Below are 23983 nucleotides of genomic sequence, written 5' to 3'. Positions count from 1 at the left end.
AAAAAGAGTTTTTTCTACTCAGGGAAGCCTAAGCTCTGTTCTTAAGGCCTCTCTTTTGATTAAATCAGATCCACCCAAATTATCTAGGATAATATTCTTAAAATCAGCTCGTTATAAACTTTAACCAAATTTACAAAATATCTTCACAGTAACACTTAGGTTAGTGTTTGATTGAATAACCGGAAACTATAGCTTAGCAAAACTAATACTTCAAAAGACCATCGCAATTATCATGGGCCCCATGGGGTCATTATGAGAATAAATTGTCTAAACATAACAAAGTCCACATAACTGCTTGGAACATAGAAAGTGCTATAAAAAAATGTTATCTATGATTTTGACCATTCTGTGTTAGATTTCTACATCTTGAAGCAAAATGTTCCCAAACTCTTTTTCATAACTAGAGAGGAAACAGGAAGCGTCTCAGCGGCCAGACAATGATTCGTAGGAGTTTGGTTCAGCCATGTGTCCATCCTTGTGTTCATCACTCTGACAAATCTGAGCATCATGTTTGGTCTAGCCTGTACATGTACCTTCTCTTGTGTTCCAGAAAGCAAGAATGTTGCCACATACAGGTGAGAGGCAGATGACAATAGCCACAATTTTATTTTTTGACTGACCAGTACACACATACACTCTTAAATACACTTTAATACAATTCGAAAGTTCTCCCTATGATACTGAGTTATCAACCCACATACAACTCAAAATGCACTCACAAAAAGGAGAAATCTCTAAGTCAGATCCAGCTCTTTCATTCACATCCTAGTCCAGGATGCCTACATTATCTGTCTTCTTTTCAGTCAGGTATAGATCTGTTTCTACTCATCTCAAAATATATGGGCCATATGACAAATTTCACTGCCTTTCATACAGCCAATGCTTAATAACAGATGAAAGTTGAGTCACACTCAAAAAACAGCCATCTAGAAAATAACAGAAGTAAAAGTATCACGTAACCATCACCCCGTAACGTTCTCAGCTCCCATCCTTCTACAGGCCAGGTAGAAAAGAAACCAAAGCACTTACTCTACAAAGAAAACAATAAATAAATGAAGGATCTTTTCTAAACTGTCCCAGATTCTGCCAACCGAAAAGATTCCCTTTCTTCCTTGTTTTCTGCTCATCAGAGAGGGCCACTGGGGCCGGGGAGAATATTAACAAAGCTGTAAGCTTGGATCCATTCCTCTGCTGGTTAAGCATCCCTAACCAGAGGGATGCTCACACTGAAGAAGAGAAAGCAGGTAACCCATGTTAATCCCTTTGAAAATATTTCCCTTTTGGCAAAGAGGCTGATGACATTTGCAGTGGGAGATTCCTTAAAGAATGTTACCAGAAAAATGCCCTTAGTTTGGAAATGATTGTAGTTATGCCAGGGTCTATGAATGTGTGGTGTATGACTCCAGAAAACTATCACACAAGCTTGGTGATCATCTGGGTATAAAATAACTTTTCATAACTTTTCATAACATGAATGTTCCCTGCTATGTGAGACAATAACACACACACACACACACACCCTATTAGCGATTTCATCCATGATTCTGGGCCAAAGAGTACCAGTCTAACGTGAACAAGAAGGAGCTGGTAAATCAATATGCTATTCTAGACCTCTTCCTTCCTTACCTGGACCTCATCACTGCTTGGATACCTAAAATTATTAATTAAGATTGATCCTGGTAAGATTTTTGATCTGTACGAATCCAATTAAAAAACCCGATTCCTTATATTACCTCAGAGAATATTGTTCTTTTAGAGCTGACAAGCTTTGACCTCCCATGTCTTGACTGAATGGGTGAAGGGACTAGAAATTTCTTTAGGTGTTGAAGATTCCCAAGATATTTTTATGGCAATTCAGGATTCTTAAAATTTTAAGGTGACCGAATGTGTCAACTTTGATGACCAATGACCAGTACAAGAAAAATCTCTAAAGTCAATAATTTCAAATCAGAGCCTACTCAGAATTTGTAGATACGGTGTCATTAGTGACTGGCCAGAGTATTTTGCCATTCCCCCTTCGCTCAACGTATTACAGAGAAATGACTCGCCTCGCCAGTGCTACAGATTGGCCTTGCTGTGCCTTCTTTCTTTCTAGACAGGTCACATTTTCTACTTGTTTCTAACTTGCAGCACTTTTTACTCAAAGCAGAAAGAAATGAGCAATCCACTTCAATCTCCTCTCTTTTTAAATGTTTCCATGTCATCTAACGAGACTGTGCAATGTTCAAGTACCCAGATATTACAGAGGTATTTTAATCTCTGGTTACTGCAATAAAACTTGAATTGTTATCATTTGCATTTGTTTTTCAGGACTGACAAACAAAACACCACAAGCTGTGGCTTAAACAACAGACGCTGAAGGTCTCACAGGGCTGGGGGTTAGAAGTCCGACATCAAGGTGTCAGCAGGGTTTGTTTCTCTTGAGGGCTATAAAAAAAGAATCTGTTCCAGGCCTCTCTCCTTGGCTTGCAGACGGCCATCTTTTCCCCATGTCTCTTTACATCTTTGTCTCTATGTGTGCCTGCGTCCAAATTGCCCCTTCTTTTAAGAAAATCAGTCATATTGCATTAAGAATCACACTAATGAACTCAGGTTAAGTGTGTGTGTGTGTGTGGGGACAACTTAATATTACATCTGTAATAACCTTATTTTCAAATATGTTCATATTCTGAAGCTGAGCAGAGGTTAGAATTTCAACATATGAATTTTGGGGGGCTATGATTTGCCCCATAATGCCTTCTTAGTTTGAGAGTGGGACCCTGTGTTCCAGTCCCCAAATCAGCCAGTTCCCCATTGTACGGTCTAACATTGCCAGCACTTCCTCTTTCTGCTTGTATTAGTCAAGTTTCCGATGGACGGAAACCCTTTGCGCTAATTTAAGAAATGTTTGGATTTGTATCGATTTCTGCCATTGAATTACGGAGAGGATATAGCTGGCTTTGCAGTTCATAAAAGTGGCTTTGAGACATTCTTTTTCTTTGTATGTGTTTCTCTCTTCCTGGTCCCTTGATTCTCTCAGGACAGATGCTCAGGAGAGACTGGATCTATAGCTACAGACAGTTCTAGGCTCATGTCCATGGAGCTTTAGACATCCAATAAATGAAAGTGGGCATTATACTGTCGGCTCCTGTGAAAAGAAACCAAAGGAAGGCTTTTTGTAGCTCTTGCTTTACTGATATGTCTATCTCTGGACCAGTCACTGGTTAAAGATGGGTGGATTTTATCACTGTTTACCTGCTGACACCTAATGCCATGAGATGGGGTCTGTAACCAGGTAAGTTGGTTTGAAAAAAGATCATAGACAATACACAAACTTTTATGTTGCTAGCACATTTTTCATCACAATCATCTTAGAAAATGTTTAATCTCTTATATGAAAACTATTCAATGAAAAAATGCAAAGGAGATGATATCTATAATTTGCTTCAGTTCCTTTTGGCAATTACTTTGTCATTTACTATGCCCTTTATCTCCTTTTATATTATGTTTCATGTTTTGTCTTTTATGTTTCAGAATATTTTCCTCAGTAACCACTATTGTGTGTGTCTGTCTAAATATACGTAGATGTCTGAGTGTATATTTCTTTAATTCTAAAAAAAACAACAACCCAAGAAACTGGTTGAATTACCCTTTCTTTCTTCTTCCTCATTGTACAGCTAGTTACTAATAGGAAAAAAAAAAATCTTGTTTTGGGATGTGTGTTGTAAATTTATTTGAGAAAACTCAATCATTTAACATTCATTAGAATCTTTAATTAATTATCGATGCCTTCAAAAATTAGAGTCAGATAGGAGAAAGGTATAGATCTGTTCTTCCACAATTTCACTATTAGGTTGGTTACATGTTCTCATAATAGTCTTTTTAGACCAAATTCTGAAAAATAAATACAATGCATTGGAAAGGAAATAAAAATAACTCAAGGGACATTTTTTTTTTCCTAGGCTCAGGGAAATCTTACTCTTTAAGGAACTCCAACAAGTACCTTATATGAACGGGCAACTCCGAAACAGTCTTAATGGCGTACCAACTAATAACTGAACTGAATTAGCAGACAGAGGTCACAAAAGCAACAAACCTCTGTATTGGGAGTATAAATTCAAACATAATAGTTATTGATCTTGCTAAATTTTCCTCTTTCATGCATGGGCTTTCTACCGGACCACACATTTTAAATACCACTTATTTCTCTACATTTTCTCTAATACCTCTCATACTAATTAACAAACAGTATGATGGAAATTTCGATAATGCTGTTTAAAGTGCTTAAGAGGCCAGATTTTAAGCATACTTGGCTGATTAAGTTGCTTTAAAGACTAACCATCATCTACTACATTGTAGCATGGAGTCCACTTATGCACACTTACATAAAACTGTTTATACTGAAGTGTTTAAAATAAATCACTCCTCAGACAATATAACACTATGTTAGATGGATGAATTATGTAAACATATATTTTCAGTTCAAGGTCAAGACATCCTGGGTGAGATTCTGAGGAATTAGGAAATTAAAATTCTATAAAATATTTTCTCTCAGTTAGTTCAAAGAAATAACAACTCTGCTAGAAACTAGCCTTCTGTGTGTGCCTTTAATTTCCATACTACTCTCTTCTTCAGGTATCAACATGGTTAGGCTTGACATATTTTTGTTTCAATAACCCAGTGGATCAAGAAAATGAATTACTGCTTTAATGAAGCCAGCTACTGCACTGTATCTGGAAACTCTGCAGGAAAATTTCACAGTCCTATAAGTTTTGTTTAGAGTGGCTGCACTTTTATTTTTTTAGAAGCAAGATCACATGCTTTTAGAAAGGCTAAGCCACTCTGAGATTTTTTGTGTCCTGAGTGATCCTTGAGCCATGTTTGTTCTCACTTCTAGAAATCAGGAGAGTGGGGAGTTCTTCCACCTACTCTTCCTCTTAGCCCGTGCCCCGCTGAACCACTTTCACACGACTGAGAACCACTGATCCTCTTTTTCCAGACTGCCCTAATATAGTAACGCTACAGCAATCCATCTCAGTATAAGACCTCCTAGCTACTGAAACATAGTGAATTTTTGTTTCCACATCCACATTATTTTGGTTACTTCAATTGCTATCTAAGACAATATAATGGGAATTGCCCATTTGGCCTCACTACATCGTGTTTCTCAGAAGTCTTCTTAATAATCCTTTATTGTTTTTGACTTCTTATTTCTGTTCAGCATGTCATACCTTCTCAGGCTCAGCTTCTGACCTATATTGATGTCTACTTAAAGAGAATTAGCCTGAAATTTCATGTATATGTATACGTACACAAACACATTAGAATTGTTTCACTGGGAAAACTATTATTGGGTATAAAAATATGATTAGAGATTAGCAATACTAGTTTTTTCATTTGAGAAAGAATATAGCCCTTTTCCTATAGAAAGTGTTTCAGTTGCATATTTTAAGGAGTAATTAGTTCCACAGACATTAAATTTGATTCCACTTTTTCAGAATACAAATGAATTGATATTTTAAAGGAATTAATTATTGTTAAGTTTATTCGAACACTTCTTTATTTACATTTGTTCAGCATTGTTTTGTTCCTTTAGAGACATTTTCCCCGTTTTTCCCATGGTATTAATCAAACATAATTTGCAGTCATTTTGAATACTGATACTATAATAAAAAGAATTAGTAACTAGTCTTAAGGTACATTTTCTATAATATAGTAAATTGGGTATAATGTTAAAGATAAGACATGTAGTTAAATACATCTCATTTCACATCTTGAAAGACAAATTCCTTAAGAATGATCGTTTCTTTATAATGTTCAAAATGGTAGTTTATTTTAATTGGATAACAGTCTGGGTCATCCTTGGTGTTAGCACTCTGATATTCATCACAATAAATGGATAAAAATAACTTCTAAATTATCCTTATTTATCATATAATAGAGAAAAGGCTTACCCATAGCACACAGTCGCCTTTTTAATTTCACAAATCTCTGTGTAAAATAACCATTTTACATATATTTTCAATCACAATGTAAAATGAAAATTGGTGATACATAATTTGTCAATTTGAAATATTTTAGTGAATTTAAGCAGACTATTTTTTAATTTTGTACTTTGATATTCTAAAATGTTATGGTGAGATCTCTTGATAGTCAAGACCATATCTCAGCATTTCTAAATTTTAGATATTTATACATGTAATGTGAGAATTTTTACTTTTACTTTCACTCTGTATTTTCCACCTAATCTCTCATTTCTTAGAATGGACAGTGAATGGTAGCAGATTGCTGGCTGTAACTATGCCTCTGGTTCCAGAAGTCAATTTGTTTAGGAAAAAAAAAACATGCTTACTCTACTAGAGGCTGGAGAAATGCGCAAAAGGAAAACACTGGTAGAAATGGGCTTTCTACCATAAATGTCAGCAAGTGGAATTTTTCATGTTTTCTGGATTACTATTAGATTTCTATAAAATCACTGTCATTATACCTCAACGATTAACATATGCTAAAAATATGGGAGTTGAACTTAAGTAGGTATGAATAAATAAACTATATTATAATAAACTATATTATAGAAAGTGCTATATCATAGACCCAAATTAAGCCCTATAGCCAAAATATTTAATATCCCTTCTACTGCCCCCTCTTAGTATACCATCGAAAAATCAAAATATTCACATATTCCATGAGGAAAGCCATTTAAAAATATTTAAATAGGTAAAAAATATTGTAGAAAATCTACCAAGTGTTTCAAATATATTAACGGAGTAAAATGTGTTAAATCTCACACTACCAATCTGCATCCCTACAAAAGTCCAACATACTTATAAGAGGGATGTCTTAAATAAAAGCGACTCCAGGAAAGAATGAATAAAAATCAAACTTCACTCAGGCAAATGCAAACAAGATTTAAGTCAAGACACTGTAATATTAATATCGCCCAAACTATAATTCAGGGTAAAAACATTCATTAAAATAAGAAGAACCAACAAATGAATTTGTAACAGCAGTAAAATTCTAACCGAAATGTACTAAATAAAACATCTTGGGAATTGCTCCATTTTTCCCTCTTCTAGTCACTATGTAGTATATATGCACTTACTGTTATGTATGTACAATTATTTTCCATATCCTTTATTCTCTACAATGTTTTATTTGTTGAACAACTTTAGTCAGAGGTGTTAATAGATAATAATGTATTTTTCCATATGACAATACCTGCAATTCAGTTGAGGCTGAATATGCAGAGGAGATTAAAAAGAATGAGAATTTCAAGCATCAGTATGAAACCCTAGTGAAGTCAGAGAATGTAACTGAAATAGAACTATTGGTATTTATTAAATTATGTGGCTCAATTAAATTCTCTTGTTTTTCCCAGTAAGTTTTAGGCTACCATATAAATCGATCTGTGGTGTGTACAAAAGGAAATTGTAGATGCAAAAGGGAGAAAAATGACACACTGAATCTAGTCTAGTGGTGGACATTTGTACAACGCAGCCTTCAGACAGGTTCAACTGCACTCCTGTGTATTTTTAGGAGTAAGCTGACTAAGTTAATAATGGAAGGTAATAGAACGGGATCAGATGACCAGTTATGTTCCAAAGTGCTCTACCTCAACACTCCCAGGGGGCAATTTAAAGTTCATAATTCTTCTATTGTAGTGGGCATTTGAGAAATAATTGCTGGCATGTGGGGATTTCTTTATTGTTTTTGTTTGTTTGTTTGTTTGTTTTTGTTTTTTTTGCTGACTTAAGTACATTAAATTGAAGTTACCTCAAGGTTTTCTCTATCTGAATCAACAAAAATATTCAGAATCTCTAGAATCTCTAGAATCTCGGTAGAATCCTGGAGGCAGAAATGCCTGATAGAGTCGTTTTTTATTGTTCAACTAAAATTATGTTTTTCTTTACAATTCATTTCAAAGGTCTATGCAAGGGACTATGACCAAGTATATCGTGTTGCTTAAAACACAATAAATAGAAAAGCCTTAATCAGATATTATGATTAATATGTCACATCCAATATGTCCAATCCAATGCTTTGAAAATTTAGATTTTACTTGTTTGAGATAATATAATTACTATAATTAAAATGACAAATTCAGACCAAATCTGGTTGCTAATAGCCAAACTACAAACATGCATTAATTTTGAAAATGCATTTGAAGCAAATATTTTACTTCCACTTCTCTCATTTTTAAAAAACTGTAGGCATATGGTCTACGACACTCATATAACAAATCGTTTTTCTCAGAAAAAAAGGCACAGTATTTTCGAAGCCTGATGAAATGTTTTAGAATTATTAAAATATTTTAATACAATAGCCTTAAAAATTAATTTTTGAAAATGATATACATATTTCCCCTTTATAAAGTTATTAAATTGAAGTTTAGTGAGGAAAATAAAGCTGTGTGAATGAGTTTTCTTTTTTATTAATTTCACCTTTAAATTTGCAGAAACACTCAGAGAATATGGCCTTTCTAGTCAATTTATCTCTTTGAAATCAACAGTTAATGTTTAAATGTCAAGATATAGTTTAAAAATTTTTTACCAGTCTGTTTAGTCATCCATGGTTAAAAAAATAAAGTAATAGAAATACAAACGTTCAATTTTTATAATACTTCACAGTTTTTAAAATTTTCACAGCCATTCTCTCATTTCCCCAAACTTAAACAAATATTATTAAGGAAGCAGTATTAATATTATAACTGAGTCTAGTCTTTTCTTGGTGGCTTGTTTTCCTGTTGGTAGAGAGACCATACGAATGACAGCACAGAACAGAATATGCAACTGTTTTACTATAACACGATTTATTACTGTACAAGTAATATCATTATTAAACTTTTCTGTAAGATTTCAAAATATTTTCTCAATCATGTGATATTCTCTCACCTTCTACCTCAGTTCTACAATTTTTCTAGCTCCTTTACAAATTAGCCAATTTATCTTTAAATCTCACCTCGATATCTTTTCCTGTGAAACTTAATCTCTTCTTCTTGTTCCTAAGCAACCTTGTATTATAATTGTCAGCTTACACATCTTCTGGTTCTTTAAAAGAAGAATATGTCTGTTAAGTTCATCTGGTTTAACGTGTCATTTAAGGCCAATGTTTCCTTATTGATTTTCTGTCTGGAAGATCTATCCACTGATAAAGTCTCCTACTATCATTGTATTGCTCTCTATTTCTCTTGGGAAATCTGAGGACATTTCTTACTCAACTTTGTATATTAAACATAGAGCACAGTGACTGTAAAATAGGAGATATTTAAAAAATAAGTAAAAAAAAATAAATGATACAGTGTAATTGAAACACGTAAAATAATCTCTCATTTCTGAGTAGAGTTTTTAACACTCACAAATTTTGTCTTACATGCCTTATTCATTATTGAATATCTAGAGTTCTATGGATATTTGCATTGAATTCTATTAAAGAGAACATGTTAAAAATAAATTCCCACCACAGAGTTTTTAAAAATCATTTCCATGAGTATAGGCTAGAATTTTATATTCCTTCACAAAGGGAAAATATAAATGTTCTAACATTCACAAATATTTATTTTTTCCTAAAAATAATTGAGAATCTATGTTTAGATAAACATAGATTGTGACATTTCTTTCTTCAGATAGTTAGTTACTTCAAGGAACTGACATTGCAATTTTTACCTTTGAAAACATAGTTGATGGATGACATCTAGATGCTTTTAAAACGACCTCGCATCCTTTATCTATTGTTGCATAATAACGCACCAAAAAAACAACATTTTAAAACAAAAGACATATACTCTTTCTCACAATTCTGTGAAATGCCTGATCAGTACTTCTGGAACCATCTGGAATTACTAGGTCTCAGTCATGCAGCTATAATCAAGAGGCAGATTTGCTGGTGGTTGGACTCAGCTGAGACAGCTGAGATGGTGGGCCTTTCTCTCCACCAGAGTCTTTAATCTTGAGATTCCCCACAGCCTGGAGGTTTCATGGCAGCACTGTATGGAGATGAATCCCAATGTATTACATCAGCCAATGTCCTGGAGTTGATATGGGAGTGGATTCCATAGAATGGATAAAAGAAGGCATGTTTTATTGGGGATCATTAGTGTAAACTTTATTAGAAACCCAATATTGGCATTTAAATATCTTACACACATGCATATGACTAATTAAACAAATTGCAATGATTTCACATTGATAATGTATTTATTATTTAAGTCTAATAGCATGCTCTCAGCAGAATGGAAATTGGCTGAAATTTTGAAAATTCAAAGCCAACAAATTATCCTTCTTACATGGGTAGCATAACTAGCCTTTTTGATTTTTCAATTATTCCGTTTATAAAAACTATGCCAAAATAAGTCGTCTAATAATTTTAGTTTTAAAATGCTATTTCCCTTATCAATTTCATATTCTTATCCTCACAGTTTAAGGCAGGTGTGGAGGCGTGCCAGTCAAAACTCCCTTCAAGACTGTAATTGCTGTGCAGATGTAAGGAGTGAAGATAACCGACAGCCTCCAGCTACATTACCTGCAGGATCCAACTGAGGTTTCAAGCTGAGGCCATGCTTTTCCTGAATAGCTTCTCTCCAAGGATGCACAATGGTGAAGGTACAAGGACCAGGCCATTTCTGCCCAGTGTAAGACTCGTCTAACAGGTTATCTGTACTATATCTCACTGTTATAGTGGCTGAGATATTATCAGATATAAATGTGTGATATTCTTTTTGCTCAATCTTTCTCCTCAGTCTCATTTCTCAGGGGTTTGAAGTTCATCACAGTCTGGAAGCTACTCCTGACTAATTCTTCTAATTTCTCCTCCTCCTCCTCCTCTACTTCTNCTTCTTCTTCTTCTTCTTCTTCTTCTTCTTCTTCTTCTTCTTCTTCTTCTTCTTCTTCTTCTTCTTCTTCTTCTTCTTCTTCTTCTTCTCTAAAACAAGTGTTTTAAAAACTTGTCTCATGAACACTTATTTCTAATATTCAGCATTGAGTCATTGGCCTTTAAACAATTTCCTTTGGACGGTAGTGGTCAAAGTCCGCATAAAAGAATAGTGAAGGAGACCCACATGAAGCCGTTCAGAGTGATACTCACAATGACTCAAACTTTTTTCTATAATACAGCAAAATGGTGCTTAGAGTTTACACCGCTCTAAAATAGATTCATCAAACAGACTAAACCTGCAAATATCAGTGCACTTAATATTTGACAGCAGCTTCCATTGCATTCAAGCAGGTTCTTCCTCTTCTTCCTCTTCCTCCTCCTTCTCCTCTTCCTCCTCCTCCTCCTGCTTCTTCTCCCTTCTCCCTTCTCCTTCTCCTTCTTTTTAAATTTCTCACAGGTGTTATTCCAAATAAACCTGTATTCCTAATTCTGTCATGCGGTCAGATTCCTAGAGGACCTAATCAATGGAGAGGTTCCAAGAATGATTCGAAAGAGTAAAAGTTAAGAGTTTTGAAACTGAGCATCTCTTTGCTCTGATGGTAAGAGTGACCTCTGTTCCAAGAGGGCACATAGGGTGGGAATAGTTCCTGGGACAAGGTGGCAGCTCCACCTTTAAGTACTTCATCAGGGATGACTGAAGAAGATGGCTGGGCGGGACTACCCTCACCAGTACAATGATTCAGACATTTGAAAATTATGGGAGAACAATGCAAGCAAGGGAAATGATACTAATTATTATATTTTATTGACCTTCTGCAGAGCAATAATAAAAAACCGAAGGCAGTAAATAATAAATTCAAAATTAAGTGTAGAGGCCAGAGGGTCTTTTTGTACCTTACAGTGAAGCTCTTACTACCTGCAGTGAGAGAGCAGAAAAAACTGAAGACCATATCAGGATATTATACTTGTATTGATCATAGTTCAAAGTAACTGACTGTTTAACTGAGGTAGGTCTATTATGCTAGAGTTGAACCGTGGTGGGGAAAACCTGGGAACCTGACATAGAGAATAGAGATATCTGAGTCCAAGAAGATTTTTAGCTCCCAGACTACTCTGAACCTACCGAGCCTACTGATATTTCCCACACTCCCATTATAAGCTAGAATCCCTTCATGCAGGAATTGTGGATATATGTCCCCATCTTTTTCATGGTCACTGGTTTAAAAACTAGGGTTAAGTCATAGCATAACTAAAGTGATGACATGCCAGGCCTAATAAGGAAGCAAGAGATATACATCGAAGGACCTGTTAGAATTAGCTACTGGATAGATCAAAGCGGGTGCAACATAAAACTAGCTAAGCAACATTTCATTGACTTGCTGACTTTGTCTCAGGATATAAAATTTACCTTTCTAGCAAATATATTGCACGATGGCATGATGATCAGGCAAAATAAGTACACATACTATTTGTGGGCAGTAACAAGTGATGTGGCTGATGGCATAAGGACCTGGGATAAAAAGGATGGGAAGATGAGAGGCAGAGAGGTCTGGGGTAGAACCATGGATATAGATAAGTTGGAGAAAGCAAAAAGTGTAAATAATTAGTATCGTATGCTAATTCCCACCAGAAATCATTCATCATGAAAAGGCACGGAGTAACCAAGTAGACAAAATGAGTGTCATTCGGTGTCTTCCCTCATTTTCTTCACCCACTCTAGAAACAGTATGATAGACACATGAACGGAGAGGTCACAGTGGTGGTCTAGAGACTATCCATGGGCCTGACAGCATGGACTCCAAATGTCAAGGTCGATCTAGCTGCTCTAGCTTCTGAATCTCTAACCTGTCAGCAAGAGAGATCAGCTCTGAGCCACCATTATGACACTATTCTCAAAGGAGTTCAATCGGTCATATTGGAGTTCTGGTAAGGGCCATTAAATTGCTCCTATAAAAGTAAACAATTATTCTGAGTATGGGTTTGCCTTTCTGTCCGTAAGTCCTCAGCCAGCACCAACATCTATGGTAATGGAGTGCTCAATTGACAAATATGAAATATCATACAAAATAGTGTCCTACCAAAGAACACACCTTACAGCAAAGAATGTATAGGGGTGGGCCCATGATGGTGGGATCCATTAGTGTGTTCCATAATGCTCCAACCAGATGCAGCTGGCTTGATAGAGCACAGGAATGGCCTAAAGGCACAACTGAAGCACAAACAGGGAGCCAACAGTCTGTGAAGATGTGGTGTCATTCTCTGGGATTCAGTTGAAATGCCAAATTGCAGACCTAAGTGTGGAGCCGTGTTCCTAATAGGAAGAACTCTGGAGATGGGTAACAGACAATTGGTAGCAGGAGTGGCCTTATTTGTTATTCACATGTCAGAGTTAGAGGCCCATGCCCCTACAGGTTGCACACTCTTGCCAAGGGGCTCCTCTTGGTGGGGTAGTTGACCCTGATCAGTAATGACCCTGACCACTGTCGTTACTGATTGAAGGCAGGGAGGAAAATGTGTAGCACTGGAGTCATCCACCAGGGCGCTTCTTGTAACCCCATTACCCAGCTGTGACTATGAAGAGTCAAGTGTAGCAAAAGTAGCCTGAGAAAAAGGTATGTTTATCAGAGACTAGGTTCCTGCAGGAAGGAGAGTCTGGGTTTTACCATCACGTTAGCCAGTGGGTACCATAAAGATGATACCTGAAGTCAACAAATTTAGAATGGACAATGTCAAGGCAGGTGATGAGTACTGGCTGTGACACAAAAAACGCTGTAGTAGTTAAGGCCGAATTTATCCTATTAAATTATCTTCCTCTTGTACATTTTTTTCAAACAGAAGCCGGCTAGAACTCTAGAGGAACCAGCTCTTCAACATACTTGCAGAAGTTGGTCCACATGGCATAAGAGTGAGACTGACAACCATAACATGTACCAACATGTGGGTATTCATCGAAGTGATGCAGTTAGCTGACGGCCCCAGCTTCAGTGTCTTCAGGATCTTCCTCTGCTTTTAAAAAGAAGTCATGTTCTTTTTGGATAACCTGAACCAATAAGTGGCAATGGTAAGTGTACTGTAGTCTGGCTGTTTCTGTCCAATGTATCTGACAGACGATCTTTGCTCTAGAGATTTCCACTGGAAGGACTTTGTCATATCTAGATTGCAGTCTGTTTATCTAGCTGCCTGATCTTCCTTACTTCATCCTTTTTCATGTGTTGGATATGCACCTTAGTCTGAGGATTTCCTTGTCCAATTCTCCTTCTTCTTCTTTTATCTCTGATGTTATCTCTTCATAAACTGGGTGGACTCCACTGTCAGCTTCCCTGAGGATCTAGATGATATATACTTCCATCAAATTCATAACTTACAGGAAATAAATGTCTTAAGCTATGATATGATAAATTATTAAAGTGTTGATATTGTGTATTACAGACTGAATTTTTCTGTCCCTCAAATATTTTTATATTTAAATCCTAACCTCCAGTGTGATAGTATTTGGAAATGGGGCCTTTGAGAAGTAAGAAGGGTTAGATGAGGTCGCGAGATTGGTGTTCTGGTCTGATGGGATTAGTACCCTTATAAAAAGAGACATCAGAGAACTTGTTTTTCCCTCCAAGCAAATAATAAGAGGTCATGTGATCTTACAGAAAGATGGCTGCTGCCTACAAGGCAAGAGGCCTCAGGGTAAAACCTATCTTGCCAGCACCTTGGTCTTGTCTTCCCAGTCTTTAGAATTGTGAGAAGTGAAGTTCTGTTGTTTAAGCCCCCCAGCCTATAGTATTTTGTTATGGCAACCCAAGCAGACTAATATACTGAGCATTATGGTTTAGAATTCATTATATCTACAAATATATTATAAGCTTTCTCTCATAATCAGGGCATATGACTTTCTTACAAGTCATATGAATTACAATTCTTCAATTTATACCAACTCTCCTGTTTTTTTTTTTCTTTTTGTCACACAATATAAAACAAGAATGCATTATACACAAAAAGGAAAGTATTATAGGAGCTCAAGGATCTTGGCACTTATTGAGAGAATGGAAATAAAATGAAAGACAGAAGGCAGCTCTTGTATAAATGCACATCAGAGCATGTTTCTGAAATGTGTAATTTAAAAGCATTTTGGAGGCAGATACATGGAAGAATTAATTGGAAGAGTTACTCCAGTATTAACCTTTACTCCTGCTAAATCTCCATTTAAAGTAACATTAAATTATGAGTAAGTGTCTTGCAAACAAATATCAAGGTTTTAATACTTTAAAATCAAATTGATTCATCTTTGCACAGAGCACACAAATTTTCTCCAAAAAATAATTTTTTAAAGCGGAACTTCTAGTAAGGAGATCAATAAAAGCCAGCAAAATTTTTTTTCTGAGTAGAAAATATTTCACTCTTTATTTCTTTGCTTTCTACTTATTTGTATATATTGGGCATGATCTATAATGAAAGAATGTTTTGCACATTAAACAAAACCTATTTAAATGAGGTAAAACAAATTCTGTGAAGCAAATCAATGTGCTAAACACATTCTTTCTCTGCATCCAACTTGCCCTCCTGCTGTGACTTAAAGTTTTGGAATCTATAATGGAAAAAAAAACTCCACAGAATTTATATTTATGTGCAAAAATAATTCTACAAAAAATGCCAGAAGGCTTTGTTAATTGCCTTAAATATAGTGGCATTTACTTTGGCAGCAATCTACAAAAAATCTCTTTTCTGTGCTCTTGTGAAAGCGGTATCTTTCAAGGAGTCATTCTTAAATATGTAGAGAGAGAAACCTAGTAAGATTTGCATTTTCTGTTATGTATGAGTGAAAAGCAAAGTTTTATGATTAGCACAAACACAGACTTTTCTGGAGAAACTATCAGAAACTATAATGTCCTAGAAAGAGGAATGAGGACTATTTACAGTTCAAGAGAAAAAGCTGTACTTTGATATGAAGTGAAATATTTTATAGGAAAGGAGGCCTGTTGATTGCCCAGCTGAAAGTCATTTAACTTTCTGGCATATTACTTGTAGAAGCAAACCAAGAGAGGACAACAACCTCACTAGAGCCAGACCCCGTAACATGCCCAGGTGGCTCAGTCATTCCATTTCTGTTTTAAAGACTATCATCCAATGTATTAAAAATGCAAGTTAATGTGATTTGGAAAATTATTTTTTTCAGACTGAGAATTTGGCGAGTTTCATGAAACAGAATGGGTAAAGTTCCTGCTAGAGCTTTCTAAAATGGAACTGGAAAACAAGAAGGGGAAAAAAGACAGAAAAAACAAAAATAGTTTCTTTTAATTTAAAAAAAATTAAAATAGAAAAATTTGGCCAAAAACATTTTAAATTACTTTTCCTAGTATAAATTATGGAATAGTAAGCTTCTGACTTATAACTATAGATTTTATTATATGGGTTTATGATACCTGTGCCATTTTTACATATTAGCAGAAAAAGCAGCATAGAAAATAAAAAAAAATAGACTTTGTCAGATAGCTTTTTATAAAGGCTGAAATAGCTTTTAAATAATCTTAAACAGATATAATATATCACTGTGTTTAGAATATAAATAATAAGGAAGACAGAGATTCCTTTCAGTGTTTGCTATAAAAAAAACAAGTTTCTAAATATTAGTGGGATATCTGTTGAGATATCTGTTGAGATATCTGTTGAGAAACAGTAGATATCTGTTGAGTTTTTATTTAAAAACAAGTTTCTAAATAAAAACTCAACAGATATCTACTCTTGTGGAATTTACAGTATAGTGAGGAGGATTGCTAAATAATAATAAAAAAAGGATAATCAATAAATGTATAATAAACCACATGACTATCACAATGGGGAATGAAGCAATTTCCCTGAGGTAGGAGATACTATGTTTTAGGGCCAACAAACAAACATAAACACCAACAAAATTTCCCACTGTGAAAAACATTTGAAAACTGCTAGATTAAACAACATTAAATCGATTTCTTTATTGTAGGATCTTTTAAAACTATTGATATTCTAATATAACTTCGGGATAAAGTATTCACTTACTTGGTAATGAACTGTTAAATTCCCTGAGCATCTTAGAAGACTCTTAAAAAAGGTGTCTTCCCTTTGGAGGAGTACCTGCTGAGTGGCTCTCAGTAATTGCTCCCTCACCAAAAGCAATGGAGGCGAATGCGCTTCTCATAAAGAGGAGAAAAAGAACAGATCACAAAATATAAGAGAAGTTAAATGGGACTAAGTTTAGGACACCGATGAATGGGAGAAAGTGATTAAAAACGAATAAAGAAAACCGGATTTACTAAATCTTGTCTGATAAGCACTGGATAAGAGGCTATCCTAATTAATATATGTTACATGGGAAGTAGAACAAATTCAATAACAACAGAAAATAAAGAAAAAACCTAACTTGTTAGATCATTGGTACCGGGAGATTGAGACTGATAAAAATCATACACTTCTCCCTCTATTGTGTTCAGAACCAATTGTGATATAAATCACAGAAGTCAGAATGGTAGAGAGAAAAATGTCAGCTGTATTACCTATGCAGGCTATATTGGAGTCTACTGCTAAAATAGGCAGCCACAGTGGGTTTCCTATCACTTCATCCAGAATTAATACACTTACTCAGTGCTGATGTAAGAAACATCCAAACCTGTAAGGATTTTTCATGAATTTATTTCAGCCAGACTTATGGCATATGCTGGGGAGCAAAATCAAAATGGTCCAGAGAATTACAGATTTGCACTTCTTTTATGCATTGGAAATTAAGGAGAGAACACAAGAAAGACTGGAGAAAGCAAGGTGAAGATTGGATTACGGGATAGTTAACGAGAGTATGTACTCTCTTAAGGGTGGTTATGCCTTTCAGGGGTATTACTTCTGACATCCCAAAGGTGTGCTAGTTAACCTAGATGCCTAAGAACAATGGCCAGGACTTGCTTTGAAACCTCTCACTGAAGTTTTAGGCCTAGGGTGTGACTGCCCACCATGACCTGACCAGTTAGCAATTTATGATCTGCTCATCCTGTGAGGTTACTTTGCCTACTGAATCACCGCCCACCCCCCCACCCCCGGCCTCTGCCATCCACACCAGTCATAGAAAAAGCTGGGGCCATACAGACCTCTCTTAAGAACAAATACCGCTTATATAACAACCATATTACATGGCTGAGAATAGAAAAAAACAAAACAAAACACTTTCTCTACAGGTAGAAAGATTTTAAAAAATGCCAGAAGCACCAGGCTAACCTTGCTTTCGTTCTTTTTCCTGAAATCATTGATAAGACAAAGAGACTTTTTCTTCTTTGGTGATTTTGAGTGAGCAATGCAGAGACCAGTCAAGAAAAGTCACAATGTCCCTCCTGCTGGTCACTTCTCACTTGATCACTGCTAGGTGTAGGCAGTTTACCACCAGGCAGCCAGCAGTTCACTCAGCAAATCTCTGCTGGGCAGGGGCAGGACACTTGAAGGGAAATGAAGGGCTCCCAGCAGTCTCTCCCACACTCCTGAATCAGATAAACCACTCTCCTTTCAAAGAGAGGGAAGGGAAATGATACCTACCATCCTGGGGAGTGGAACTTTCCTGTTCCTAAGGCCACATGCGCAGGGGGTCGGGGAGGAGGGTAAGCATTTTGCCTTAGAAATTGGCTATTGAGGAGAAGAGATTTTTGTAAGACTGGGAGACCTCGCCTTAAAACATATATGGATATGAAGCTAAAGTTATGAAAAACTTCAGAGTTTTTTCAAAATATAAACTTTCAAAATGTTAAAATTGAACTCTCATGTTTACATAGAATGAATATGTGCCCAGAATGTATTTAATGATAAATTAGGAAATCAGGAGGAAGATAAAGCTGCATCCAAGAACATGTGAAGACTAAGAATTTATATATCCACTTGTTATGTGTGGGTTGTATTGTGTCACCTCAAAATTCACTGAATCTCAGCATGTGATCTGGTTTGGAAATAGGGTCCCTGCAGATATAGGTAGTTAAGCTGAGTCATTAAGGGTAGACCCTGAACCAACATGATTGGTGTCTTTACAGAAAGTTGAAATTTAGATACGGTGACAGAGGTGGATAAAGGAAGATGATGCGAAGACACAGGGAGAAGACACCCATCCCAAACCAAGGAGAAAGGACGGGAACAGACCCTTCCTTCATAGTTTCCAGAAGGCAGTAACCCAATCAATATTTCAAATTTGAACTTTTAGCCTCCGGAACTGTATGACCCTAAATTACTGTTGTTTAAGCCACCGATTGTGGTATTTTAACAGCCTTAGAAAACTAATATGGGTGGTAAGAGGCAAATACCAGTCACCAAAACAGCAACGATAGCATTGCCAGAAAGAGAGACAGAGGATCTTCAAATACGAACACTTAGAGCAGGACTTCCCTTAACAACAGCAGGTTAAGACTTAAATGGAATCGAAGTTCATTTGCTTTTAAGGTTTTGTCATTCCTTTAGTCTAGTGACTTTGGTGATTAAACAAGATCACATGTGAGAATTTCATATTTCCATAGTTATATTTTCCCTAACATAATAAATTAAATGATTAACTAGATCCCTTACAAAGAAAAAATGAATCTTGGTTGGAAATGAAGTTTAATGAAATTTGAGAATGTCTAGTTCTTTTCATTTCTTTTCTTCAATTTGGTATCTGTGGAAGTATGTCCACTAGTTTCATTCAGAATAAGTGTCCTCATGGGCATGAAGAAAAAAAAAAATGGAAATTTAGAACCACGTGCCTGGAGTGTGCAGTGTAGAGAGGCTTCTTTGGCCAGTGAACTCATTATTTTCACAATAAACTGAATGTCAAGGTGTAGAACAGAAAAGTCAGGTCCAGAACTGAAACTCCAGATTACAAAACCAAGACAAATATTTGCAAAGAGAATTTCCTAACGCATTGTTTTAAAAATTTTATAAGACTCTTCTAACTTTGGCAATAGAATTTGAAGTGGCTAAGGTATGATATTATTACAAGAGGATAAATCATTTAACTATTCCTATCATGTTATTAAAGCATTCATAACTTAAAATTCTTCCTTTTCAGAAATTCCCAGATGCAGATATTCTTAAAAATTTATCATATGCAATAAAATTTTAATTTTAATTTGTATCTCCTTTTCTCTACAGTTAAGATGACACATGTAGGGAAATGAGTTATATTTCATTAAATATTCTTTGTATTTCACATTAACTGATTTCCGGTGGGAATCACCTTTACAAAATATATAGCTATTTAATGAGCAGTTTTTCTAAGTCACTTATAAAAGTTCACATGTGGTAAAAAGAGTTTGGATCATGCTTTGCCAGTCTACTTTATTTGTGATTAACTTCATTAAAAATACAGTTTTTATCATTTACACTATTAAAATAAAAATTAGATTTTTTGTATAGATAATTCCTTTTGACGCTGAAGAGATGGAACAGTGACCTGCATGAGATAGAGTATTATTGTACTAATTGAAGCACTAGATAGATGATTATTACTTTTCTATCCGACACATGATAGCTTACATGATTCAGTGATAAATAACTCATGAATATAAAGAATTATCCATAAAGATATATACACCTCAATGTTCATAGCAGCACTATTCATGGTGGTCAAGACATGGAAACAACTGAAGTGTCCTTTGATAGAAGATGTGGTACATATATACAATGGGATATTACTCAGCCATAAGAAAAGATGAAATACTGTCATTTGCAACAACACAGATAGATCTTGAGATTATCATGCTAAGTAAAATAAGTCAGACAGAAAAAGTTGAGAACCATGTGATTTCACTCATATGTCAAATTTAAAACTGAAAGCAACAAATGAACAAGACACTTAACAAAAACTCATAGACAAAGAAGAGAATTTAGTGGTTACCAGAAGGAAAAGGGCAAGAGGGGAGATGGATAAGGATAAAAGGGATCAAATACAATGTGACGGAAGATCTGACTTTGAGTGGTGAACACACTGCAATATACAGATGATGTATTATTGAACGGTATACTTGAAATCTATATAATTTTATTAACCAATGTCTCCTCGTTAAATTTAATAAAATAAGATTAACATTAAATTACTCCTATCAGGAAATGATTGGATCGCTGTTAATAGTAAATCCAATTTTATGATCTCTCCCTTGCCAAAGCCCACCATACAAACACTGCCATGATATGACATACCAGCAGGCAAACAACTGAGGCTCAGTTAGCGTGTCACATCAGTGAAACATTTCATAAACTTATAAGGCATCGATATTTTTAAAGGTTTTACAGTTTTTAGGGTTTATTTGTTAATTTGTAAACATTAATATATGTATATAGTTGTGCTTAAACTGCCTTCTCAAATATAAGAATGTATTCGGGGAAAAATCCATGTCTTTTAAGACTTTTAAAGTCTCAATATTTTTATCTGAAATGATGATCTATTAGAAATCCATTTGTAAGCATTGTGTTATGGGTCCTGATGTCTTTCCATTTCGCCTAACAACACATTTGAAACACATGCTACTTTTTGTAGTCATTGCTATCAATTCTGTGTTTTAAAATTTATGAAGAAATTACCTAAGGAGAGTTTTAAGTTACTAAAGGATAAGCTGTACCCCAGAATAATTAATTCAGAATCTCAGAGGTTGAGATACAGGTATCAATCATATTGAAAGCCTACGTAATCTAATATATAAACTAATTTGAGAGCCAATGCAGAGAATTGCCTACAAGTACTGTATATTCATTTTGGACACTATGAGCTGAATATCACCTAAAACATGTGACTGTAACAGCACTTCCCCACAATTTTTCTTTTCTCAATTTATTGACTTTTATTGCCCATACTATTGTTTCCATATTGCCAGCGTCTCTAAATGTACACTGATACCCTGGTGATTCTGATGATAAAGATTGAAAACCTTTTCTTTGATCTGTATAAATGTTCATCACTTGTGCTTTGTCATATTTTCTTCATTAAAAATAAACCATCTTATTTTATCATTTTATTGACCAAATTTACTTTTCAAGCAGTTTTTTTTGCTAAGAAAATTTAATAATTACATAGTTATCAATTGTGCATTCATAATTAAAAAGAAATATGGCTAGATTAAATAATCTTTAGGAATTGAGATTTAAAAAAATATTCTTCATACTTCATGTATGAAGATAGGTATAAAGGTAGCTATTGATTTTCTAACACTGAATGTTGCACTGCACAATTTTTAGCCCTTATTTTTAAAAAACATTGCGTAAGTTTTAAGTGTACAGCATGTAGATTTGATACACTTATATAATGAAATATCATTACCACCCCAGCATTAATATCTCCATCATGTCACATGATCTTCATTTTTTTGTGTGTGTCGAGAACATTTTAGATCTAGACTCTTAGAAACTTTAAGTGTATAATACAGTATTGTTAAATCACCATGCTGTGAATTAGAGCCCCAGAACTTATTCATCTTCTAGCTCTATGCTTGTACACTTTGACAAACATCTTCCCAACTCTCCTACACCTGATAACCACCATTCCACTGTTTTTACGTTCGGCTTTTTTAAATTACACATGTAAGTGGTATCATATAGCATTTGTCTTTCTCTCTCTGACTTCTCTCACTTAGCATAATGCCCTCATGAAAGGCTACTCGTTTTTAAATAAGCTTCTACACTTCTACATCTGGGAAAGGGTTCTGCCCTTGGGATGCCTACCAGAGTCTTTGCCCTAAAATCGACAACATAGTTTTCAAAGTGGACCAGCAGGAATTTGTCGAACATGCACATTATTTTGTCTCATTGCAGATACGTTAGGAGCAGAGGCCCACAAATATGTATTTTAGCAAGCTTTTCAGGCTAAAGTTTGAGAACCACTGATTGAGATCATTTTGCCCAAATATTCTGTAGTTTCAATAATTTTGTAAGAGTTTTATTAATGTTCATTAGTTTTGCATATTTTTTTTTTAATAAATTAATTTTTTTATGGTGACATTGGTTAACGAAATCCAGTAAGTTCCAGCTTTACACTTTAACAGTAAGGCATATATATATTTACACTGTGTGTTCACCTCCCATAGTTAGATTTCTTTCTGTCACCACATATTTGACCCCCTTTACCCCGTCTGCCCCACCCCGCTTCCCTCACTTCCTACCCTCTGGTAACCACTAGTCTATAGTCCATGTCCACGAGTCTCTGTTTGTTTCTCCTGTTCATTTGTTGCTTTCAGGTTTATATCCCACATATAAGTGATATCATGTGATTTTCAACTTTTTCTGTCTGGGTTATTTTGAGATCTGTTTTTCTATCTAAACTTCTCTTCATAAACATTTCCAAATTATACTGTCATCTTTCTGTAGCAGTACTGTTCTCAGCCCCCTTTCAGAGCTATTAGAAATATTTAGAAAGAATAGCTATATGCAGGCAAATAATGTATTGAATTCATTTAAATGCATTCTATACAAGTAATCATATTCTATGGTAATTGGTACTTTTTCTTTACAGATCACATCCCACACAAATAGCCAAATAGTTTTTAATACTTCTGAGTATAAAGAAAAACAGTGCTTGATAGTAACTTTTGTATATTCTTAACAACTGGCCCTGGGAAAGTTAAGAGACTCGGCAAAAATGCTAATGAGAATGAACGGTTGTTGGGAAATCAAGGATGAAAGTCCAGATTTCGTAATTCTCATTACACTTATGAATTCTTTAAGGTCATTAGCATTCACAACCTCCAAAATAAGTATGGCTGAAAATAGCTCTATGAGAAAAGCTTTTTTTATCTCTTGCTTTCAGCTCTATCCATAGGAATTGGAGCCATGCCTTGCCAATAATGATGCTCAAGTATTCGTTAAAGAATTAATAAATTAAATAGAGAAATAAACTCATTCCAAGAGGCGCTTACATAAAATGAGAGTACACAAATGAAATCTGTACTGTACAATCCTTCCCTTTCCCCACCCTCGCCTCTAACAAAGGAAGTTCGTTTCAGGCATTTCAATAAAAGGCTTCCTAGAAGGTCACAGCAGAAGCTCAGTCATACTAGTGAGTGACACTGCATAGGGCACTGGTTTCTAAAATGTGTACACAATTCACAGTCACTGGATGAAGGGTCTGGACAGCTTTACTTACTGACCATTACATTCTCGCAGAAATTCAGTAACTCGCAGA

Source organism: Pteropus medius, unplaced genomic scaffold (assembly GCF_902729225.1).
Source record: "Pteropus medius unplaced genomic scaffold, Ma_sr-lr_union100, whole genome shotgun sequence".
NCBI lineage: Eukaryota > Metazoa > Chordata > Mammalia > Chiroptera > Pteropodidae > Pteropus > Pteropus medius.
The sequence above is the reverse complement of the archived record's forward strand: the minus strand, read 5'-3'. Positions refer to the sequence as shown.